We start from the raw sequence: 9,891 nt of genomic DNA, 5'->3' as shown, positions 1-9,891 counted from the left end.
AATGCAGTAGCGGAATCTAGGCTCATTATAACCTCCACCTCCTGGGTTCAAGCAATTTTCCTGCCTCAGCTTCCCAAGTAGCTGGGACTACAGGCATGCACCACCACGCCTGGCTCATTTTTTTGTATTTTCAGTAGAGATGGGGTTTCAACATATTGGTCAGGCTGGTCTTGAACTCTTGACCTCAAATAATCTGCCCGCCTCGGCCTCCCAAAATTCTGGGATTACAGGCATGAGCCACTGTGCCTGGACATGAAACTTCACTTTAGCAAACTGCTGACTGATGGGTCTCCCGGCTTTCCTACTTATCTCTCCAGTAGCTGGAGTACTGCCCAAATACACAGCCAACTTTCAAACAAAAGATCCAGGAACTGCCTTCCTCTCTAAGGAACTGATTCCTCCAGTGCTGGATTCCAGAGGTGCTGAGACATCAAAACTGGCAAACTTGCTCTTAGAGGAAGAAGATTGAGTTGTTGGGTATCACAAAGGCAATGACCCTTAAGTTCTCAACATTGTTCCTCAATCCCTACCCCACAGGGTGGCTAACTAGGTATTAATACTTTCTTAAGTAAAAGAATGGAGAACTCATCATGTTCATGGGCCAAAGAAGATTGTGAGCGCAATTCTGAAGTCAGACCAGCTGTGTTCAGATTCAGCTCCACTACCTTCTGGCTATGGGACTGGAAATTATTTAACCTCTCTGTGTTTCAGTTTCTTCATTTGTGAAATGGAGATGATGATGGTAACAGCAGCTACCTCTAAAGACTATGGTGAGTTTTAAATGAATTATTACGTGTCATAAAAGTGGTCAATAGCTGTTACTATTATTACTGGGCCAGTTTGGAGACCTGGATATTTACAGAATTAAACTTCCAGGGCACATATAACTTTGTCTACATAAGAAGGATGATGGACAGAAAGTAACTTTGTAGACATACTTGGTCAAATTGAATAGTTGATGATATCCTTGTCTGTGTAATACTCCAGGGGTACCCAAAGACTCAGAAATGGAATTTGCTACAACTTCTTAGAAGGCTAATTATATAAGTTTCTTAATGGCAGCTTAATTTACTTTTGCTTGATACAAGTTTCTATTTATAATCTACTCTCTCCATTGCATCTCCAAGTCAATACTCAGAATAATATATTTTAAATCCTAGGGCAGATTATTGAGACTTATCTTATTGACTTGGAGATTTGGATTATTCCTAGTATGTTTTCTTCCATCTTCAAATAGTAGTTTCTCTAGAACATCAAAGACATTCAGAAGTGGTTCATATTCCACTTTTCCAACTTCACTGTCCTACTGATATACTAAAGAAAAAAAAAAAGAAATAGTAGATGTTATTTAAGAATGTTATTTTCCCATCTCCTGCCAGAAAAACGGTGAAAGACAAGGTATTGTTTCACTTTGGGTAAGACAGCAGCTTCCTAACAGTTCAAGAACCTGTTCACCCTCTGCTCTGATCACAGACTTACCCACCCCTACGTCTATATAATATATGCCCCCCAACAGTGTGGTAGGGGACCACCGTCTAGACAGATTCCCCCTAAGAAACTCCCCTTTCTTTTTGCCACCAAGCTTTCAATTCTTGTATATGTAACCTTTAAGGTTCCTGGGATTCCTTTGTAAAATTGCATTGAGCCAAGACAGTGAAGAAGAGGCCCTTTGATAGACCAGAGGGAGGCACATCTGGAGGAAGGATGCTGGTAAGGAATAGATGAAAGAGGATAAATAGAAAATACCTGACCATGTGTACCCATGAAGATTAAATGAACAGACCGTCTAGTGAAATGATCTGTTATTTTAAAAAATGGATGGATTGGATAGCAAAGGTTTTGTCAAAGGAGTGAGCATTTTCTAAGGAAATGCAAATATTTCTATGTCTAGTAATTTCTAAATTACTTTTTAGCATGTGCTCAGACAGACAGACAGACACACACACTTTGATTTAGGATTTTAGAATGGCTAAATATCTTTAAGCCATTGAGTAACAGTTTTTCATTCTAAATGCTTTTAGTGGCTTGTAATATTTTCCACTTTGTCAGGAATTTTGCTAAGAGCTAACATGCATGTAGGAGCAAGTTATGAAAATGGCCACACCTGCTTAGAAAAGAAGACAGTCCCTCTTCCAGTAAGAAAGCAAGGCTATCATAAAAGACAACCCGTGAAAAGCTAGTTGGGCTAACTGCGATGCATACTTCAGACACCTACTAGCTCTGTATCTATATAACAGTTCTTGTATCTATACAACAGTCACATTTACAGTGACTTAAAAAAAATGCTCTAACGCTTCTGAGTCACCAGAGAGGACAGGGTATCATAGTTCACCAGAAAGAGGAAGATCCTGGCAAGGTTAAGGATAGAAAGGAAATATTCTTGTCCTCATACTCTCTCCTCAGCAACTCCTAAGGGCTGTTAGCTCTCAGGAGGTGGAGAGTGACCTAGTTTTAAGGACGACATATATAGTATGACATGTTGCTCTTTTGGAAGGGGAAAATATAATTGTAAAAGTCAACCGGCCGGGTGTGGTGGCTCACGCCTGTAATCCCAGCACTTTGGGAGGCCGAGGTGGGTGGAACACGAGGTCAGGAGTTCAAGACCAGCCTGGCCGAGATGGTGAAACCCTGTCTCTACTAAAAACACAAAAATTAGCCGGGCATGGTGGCGGGCGCCTGTAATCCCAGCTGCAGGAGAATCACTTGAACCCGGGAGGCGGAGATTGCAGTGAGCTGAGACTGCACCACTGCACTCCAGCCGGAGCGACAAAGCGAGCGAGACTCCTTCTCAAAAAAAAAAAAAAAAAAAAAAAAAGAAGAGTCAACCATTCGGCTGGGCGCAGTGGCTCACCCCTGAAATCCCATCACTTTGGGAATCCGAAGCAGGCAGATCACCTGAGGTCAGGAGTTTGAGACTAGCCTGGCCAACATGGTGAAACTCTGTCTCTATTAAAAATACAAAAATTACTCAGGTGTGGTGGTGGGCACCTGTAATCTCAGTTACTATGGAGGCTGAGGCAGGAGAATCGCTTGAACCCAGGAGGTGGAGGTTGCAGTGAGCTGAGATTGTGCCATTGCACTGCAGCCTGGGCGACAAGAGCAAAACTCTGATTCAAAATAAAAAAAAAGTCAGCCATTCAAAATAATTGCAAATTTCCCCTTCAAGGACTTAAGATATAACCATATTATCTGAAATTCTCTTTTAGGAGGCTTCACTTAACCTAAATCCATTCACTCATTCAAAAAACAATTACTGAGCACTCAGCATGTACTAGGCGCTGTTGTAGGCACTGGGAATGTAACTGAACTCCGTTCTCATGAAGTTCACATTCTATTGAGAAGAGACGGGCAGGAAAGGGGAAGGAAGGAAGGAAGGAAGGAAGGAAAGAAGGATGGAATGAAGGAAGGAAAGAAGGAAGGAAGGAAGGAAAGAAAGATGTGTCTGAGGAAAAATGAAACAGGATTAAGAGGATGGGGGATAGGGATGCTATTTTATGGAGAATCATCATAATGAGGATAGTGAATTCAGGTGATACTTGAGCAGAGACCGGAATGAAGTGAGGGAGTCAGTCACATGACAATGTGGAGGAAGAACAGATGCTAAATAGATGGAAAAGCAAGTGCAAAGTTCCTAAAGTAGAAACACGCTTGGCTTGTTTGAAGAACATCAGGAAGGCCAGTGTGATACAGTGAGAAGGGGAAGGGTGGTTTAATGAGATACTTGCGGAAGTTGCCAAGTATCCAGAGCCTTATAGGCCGGGGAAAAGACTCTGAAATACGTTGGGAAGCAACTGGAGGATTCTGAGCAGGAGAGTGACCTGATGTGACTTACACAAAGGATCATCTGGTTGCCGTGTACACAAGATTCTGTAAGTAGCAAAGTGGAATAACTCATTAAAATAGTACCACTGTAATCTAGACAAGAGAAGATGGCGACTTGAATAGAGTCGCAGCAGTGGAGGTACTGGGAAGTAATCAGACATATTTTGAATGCAGAGCCAGCATGACTTGCTGAAAGAATGGATTTGGTAGGCCGGGCGCAGGGGCTCACGCCTGTAATCCCAGCACTTTGGGAGGCTGAGGCGGGCAGATCACGAGGTCAGGAGATTGAGACCATCCTGGCCAACATGGTGAAACCCCATCTCTACTAAAAATACAAAAATTAGCTGGGCATGGAGGTGCGCGCGTGTAGTCCCAGCTACTAGGGAGGCTGAGGCAGGAGAATCACTTGAACCCTGGAGTCGGAGGTTGCAGTGAGCCGAGATCGGGACACTGCACTCCAGCCTGGCGACAGAGCAAGACTTCATCTCAAAAAAAAAAAAAAAAAAAGGGATTTGGTGGGTGAAAGAAAGTGAGGAGTGAGGAGTAGGGACTATCCTAAGGTTTTTGGTCTGAGCATCTAGAAGAAAAGAGCTGCCATTTACTGGAATGGTGAAGACTACCATTCCAGTAGTCCAGTAGAGGACAAGCAGACGAGGGTGTGTGTGTGTGTGTGTGTGTGTGTGGGTATGAGTTGAAAGTTGTCACCGGGCACGGTGGCTCATGCCTGTAATCCCAGCACTTTGGGAGGTCAAGGCGGGCAGATCATGAGGTCAGGAGATCGAGACCATCCTAGCCAACATGGTGAAACCCTGTCTGTACTAAAAATACAAAAATTAGCTGGGCGTGGTGGTGCGTGCCTGTAATCTCAGCTACTCGGGAGGCTGAGGCAGGAGAATAGCTTGAACCTGGAAGTTGGAGGTTGCAGTGAGCCAAGATCGCGTCACCGCACTCCAGCCTGGCAACAGAGCGAGATTCCGTCTCAAAAAAAAAAAAAAGAACACGAAAGTTGTCTTGTACTTACACGGCCTATTAAACATCCAAATATCTAGATTGGTGCCTGCCACATAGTAGATGCTCAATATTTATTGAATGAAAAAGGTAAGATATTGAGTAAGGCAACTGAGTTAAAAAATCCAAGTATATCTATCTACTATTAACTTTATATATTTAAGTATATTTACTCTTATGTTTTGCAACCATGGCGACTCATCAGAATCCTTTACTTTTTGGTCCTGGAAGAGATATTGGAGATCCTCCAACTCACATATTCTAAATTAAGGATCAGAGATTAAGAGACAAGTGATCAGGGCAAGCACATTTATGCTACAGCTAGAACCCGACATCAGGCTTTATGATTCTTAATTCATTGTTCCACACTACAACAAGCTCTCCTTGCCCCAAACATTAGTGCTAACTTCCTATGTCCAGTGAACTACTCTTTTCAAGGAGTGTATTGGAAGGGTTCTCCTTACAGACACTGACTAGTTGGAATCTATTTCACAAAGCATTAAACGCAAGTGAGAACTTCTATACGTGAAGTAGTCTTTTTCTTTTTTCTTTTTTTTTGAGACGGAGTCTCGCTCTGTACCCATGCTGGAGTACAGTGGCGCAATCTCGGCTCACCACAACCTCTGTCTCTGGGGTTCAAGAGATTCTCCTGCCTCAGTCTGCCGAGTAGCTGGGACTAAAGGTGCATGCCACCATGCCCGGTTAATTTCTGTACTTTTAGTAGAGACGAGGTTTCACCATGTTGGCCAGGATGGTTTCTATCTACTGACCTCGTGATCCGCCCACCTCGGCCTCCCAAAGTGCTGGGATTACAGACAGGCGTGAGCCACCGCACCCAGACAGTAGTCATGATTTTCAACCCTCTGGCAACATGTTCAGACTGGTCCGAAACAGCAATGATATTTAGATGTGCATTATACAGATAATATATATTACTTGACCATTACGTTGGCAAACAAATACATTCTTTTGTGTCCGGAGTTGGTGGGTTCTTGGTCTCACTGACTTCAAGAATGAAGCCGTGGACCCTAGCGGTGAGTGTTACAGTTCTTAAAGGCAGCAGTGTCCAGAGTTTGTTCCTTCTAACGTTCAGATATGTTCGGAGTTTCTTCCTTCTGGTGGGTTCATGGTCTCACTGGCTCAGGAGTGAAGCTGCAGACCTTTGCCGTGAGTGTTACAGCTCATAAAGGCAGTGTGGACCTAAAGAGTGAGCAGCAGCAAGATTTACTGCAAAGAGCAAAATAACAAAGCTTCCACACTCTGGAAAGGAACCCCAGCAGGTTGCCACTGCTGGCTCGGGCAGCCTGCTTTTATTCTCTTATCTGGCCCCACCCACATCCTGCTGATTGGTCCATTTTACAGAGAGCCCAGTGGTCTGTTTTGACAGGGCGCTGATTGGTGCGTTTACAATCCCTGAGCTAGACACAAAGGTTCTCCACGTCCCCACTAGATTAGCTAGATACAGTGTCCACACAAAGGTTCTCCAAGTCCCCACCAGAGTAGCTAGATACAGTGTGGATTGGTGCATTCACAAACCCTGAGCTAGATACAGAGTGCTGATTGGTGTGTTTACAAACCTTGAGCTAGATACAGAGTGCCGATTGGTGTGTTTACAATCCCTTAGCTAGACATAAAGGTTCTCCAAGTCCCCACCAGACTCAGGAGCCCAGCTGGCTTCACCCTGTGGATCCCGCACCGGGGCTGCAGATGGAGCTGCCTGCCAGTCCCGTGCCGTGTGCCCGCACTCCTCAGCCCTTGGGTGGTCGATGGGACTGGGCGCTGTGGAGCAGGGGGTGGTGCTTGTCGGGGAGGCTCAGGCATGGCCGGCTGCAGGTCCCGAGCCCTGCCCCGCGGGGAGGCACCTAAGGCCCGGCAAGAAATGGAGCACAGCGCTGGTGGGCCGGCACTACTGGGGGACCCAGCACACCCTCTGCAGCCGCTGGCCTGGGTGCTAAGACCCTCATTGCCCGGGCCGGCAGGGCCGGCCGGGCGCTCCGAGTGTGGGGCCCGCCAAGCCCACACCCACCCAGAACTCGCGCTGGCCTGCAAGCTCTGCACGCAGCCCCGGTTCCTGCTCGCGCCTCCCCCTCCACACCTCCCCGCAAGCTGAGGGAGCCGGCTCCGGCCTTGGCCAGCCCAGAAAGGGGCTCCCACAGTGCCGCGGTGGGCTGAAGGGCTCCTCAAGCCGGCCAAAGTGGGAGCCCAGGCAGAGGAGGCGCCGAGAGCGAGCGAGGGCTGTGAGGACTGCCAGCACGCTGTCACCTCTCACTTTGACTAGGTCTGTATAGTTAGGAAAATACTCGACTTACAGTTAGCCAGCAAACTTTTAACACAATACGTTTTTTTGCTATGAATAAACATCTACCTGGTCTTTGGCCTATAAGAACTTACATTCTACTTAACTTTCAACAAACCATGTATTGGGTGTCCACTGTGTCAGTGTACTAGACATAGTAAACAAAAATGGTGTCTTTAAATCAAGTAAATAGACAAAAACAAACAAAATAATTATTAGAAAATAATGCAATTTTTTAAAAACTGCAAACAGCTATTTAAAACTATGGCTCGGGTAATGCTAGAATACAAAGAATAATTAGATTTTTGTGGAATTTTTAGGAAGAGGTTTCCTGAATGAATGAGCGAGTACGGGTTTTAAGAAAAGGAATCAGCTATGGCAGGCAGGATATTCTAGGCAAGGAAAGTAAGGCACTAGAAAAGCTAAAGGGTAGAAGCAAATCAGTCGTGGCATGAGTCCACACCCAGGTGTAATAGAACTGGATCACTGGCCAGGCGCAGTGGCCCACGCCTGTAATCCCAGCACTTTGGGAGGCTGAGGCGGGCGGATCACGAAGTCAGGAGATCGAGACCATCCTGGCTAACACGGTGAAACCCCGTCTCTACTAAAAACAAAAAATTAGCTGGGCGCGGTGGCGGGCGCCTGTTGTCCCAGCTACGCAGGAGGCTGAGGCAGGAGAATGGCATGAACTTGGGAGGCGGAGCTTGCAGTGAGCCGAGATCGTGCCACTGCACTCCAGCCTGGGCAAAGAGCGAGACTCCGTCTAAAAAAAAAAAAAAAAAAAAAAAGAACTGGATCACTTCCACTTGTGTTTAGTGTAGTGAGTGGCGTTAATAACTCCACTTGTGTTTGTGGCTGCAAACACAAGCCAAAGCAGTGCACAATTGACACCTGAAGCCCAATGAATGTGATCAAAACAAAGCACTTAAGTTTTGTTTGGATTTGCTGCCACTAGTACACATCATAAAGGCAGATTTTCACACTCATACAATTTTCTGCATTCTTCAGTATCTGTCAGCGTGTTCAAATACTTTTAATACACAACTTAAAGTCAAGACACACTTTGGAAAACTTTTTCCGAAGAACATGATCCAAAGAGCAGAATGTGAGTCAATAAACGGAGAAAGGCAAGCAGCGGTTTTCCATCTTCTGCGCCAGTGTGCTGTAAACTTTTAAGTCCGGAAAACTATGTTTTAACCGATGAGATAATGCCTTTCAAAGTGATTAGCACGACCGGGCGCGCGGTGGCTGACGCCAGTAATCCCAGCACTTTGAGTGGCTGAGGTGAGCGGATCACCCTGAGGTCAGGGTTGAGACCAGCCTGGCCAAAATGGCGAAACCCCGTCTCCACTAAAATACAAAAATCAGCGGGGCGTGGTGGCGCCCGCCTGTAATCCCAGTTACTCGGGAGGCTGAGGTAGGAGAATCGCTTTAAACCGGGAGGCGGAGGTTGCAGTGAGCCAAGAGCGGGCCATTGCACTCCAGCCTCGGTGACAAAAAATAATAATAATAAAATAAAAAAGGGCTTAGCACAGTATCTGGCCAGTAGGGAGAAATTATGATTATTATTTTGACCTTAGACCTCTCTTAACTGTCTGAAATTCGGGTTTCTTACAGGACACAGGAGGTCTCTGAGGCTCCCGCCAGCGGAGACAATCTCCCATTAAAATATGCATCGGTTAAATATTTGCTGAACAAAGTAAACTATGTCTCCCCGAATCCCATTGAGCGCCTACTCGAGATCCGGACCGGAGCCGGGCAGGACGGGCCCGTCGGTCCCACACGCCGTATAAGTGGGTGGAGAATACCCCACACGCCCAGACCAATAGGCGGGGTGAACGAGGACCGTGTTCACCACCTCAGCCCGGCTCGCGGAATGCCTTCTGTTCGCCTCCGGGCCTGCAGTCGCTTTCCGTCGCAGGTCAGGCCGCGTTCCACTTCCGCCGGCAGTCCAGGCACGCCCCTTCGGGTCCAATCCCCGCCCCTCACACACCTGGCCCCGCCCCGTCGGGAGCTCGGCGGTCCTCTCTGCGCGAGGTCTTCTTAGCGCCCGACGGGGCCACGCCCATCCCCGACGCTCTGAGGTCACCCACAGGGCCGACCCTCGGTGGGCGGAGGGACGGAGGAAAGATGGCTGCAGAGACCGGATATTGGCGCTGCCTCCCCGAATCCCGGACCGGCGCTGAGGAGGCGGTTCATCTGTGGCCAGCGGCGCTGCGGAATCCGCACTGGGGGAACCCTGGCGACGGGGCCTGGCCCTGCTATATGCGGGGGCCTCGGCTGGAGTGAGCGGCTCTTCCCTTGTTGCGAGAGCTAGAGGGCAGCGGGCGGCGGAGGCAGCGGGGCCGGGATGGAGGACGTTAACTCCAACGTGAACGCGGACCAGGAGGTGCGGAAGCTGCAGGAGCCGGTGAAGAAGCTGAGGAAGCAGCACGAACAGCTGAGGAGCCGCTCGCGCTGTGCTGGGCCCCGGCTCCATCGGCCCGGCAGGGCGGTTCGCCGGCTCCTCCACTCCCTCCTACGGCGTGGGGTCCCCTCGGGGCTTCCCCTTGGGTCTCAGCGCAAAGTCGGGCGGCGGGGCCGGATGGACCCGAGGCGGACGAATAACGAGGAGTTGCGGGACGCCACCTTCTTGCTGGCGGCGGGGGAGGGCGGCTTGCTGGACGACCTGGAGCGTCTGTCAGGCTAGGAGGAGGGGGAGGAGAGCTGGTGAGCGCCGCGCGCCGGGCGGGGCTGGGCGGGGGCGGAGGACATCCCGGAGGATC

General features: G+C 48.3%; 1 pseudogene; it reads right to left on the bottom strand.

The window, feature by feature from the left end:
* Positions 1-2,081: 2,081 nt before the first annotated feature.
* On the bottom strand, positions 2,082-9,852 carry LOC117975947 (proline-rich protein 18-like; annotated as a pseudogene).
* Between the last annotated feature and the right edge of the window lie 39 nt (positions 9,853-9,891).

The sequence above is a fragment of the Pan paniscus genome, chromosome 16 (assembly GCF_029289425.2).
Source record: "Pan paniscus chromosome 16, NHGRI_mPanPan1-v2.0_pri, whole genome shotgun sequence".
Lineage (NCBI taxonomy): Eukaryota > Metazoa > Chordata > Mammalia > Primates > Hominidae > Pan > Pan paniscus.
Note: the sequence above shows the minus strand (reverse complement) of the source record. Positions and strands in the feature narration are given on the sequence as shown.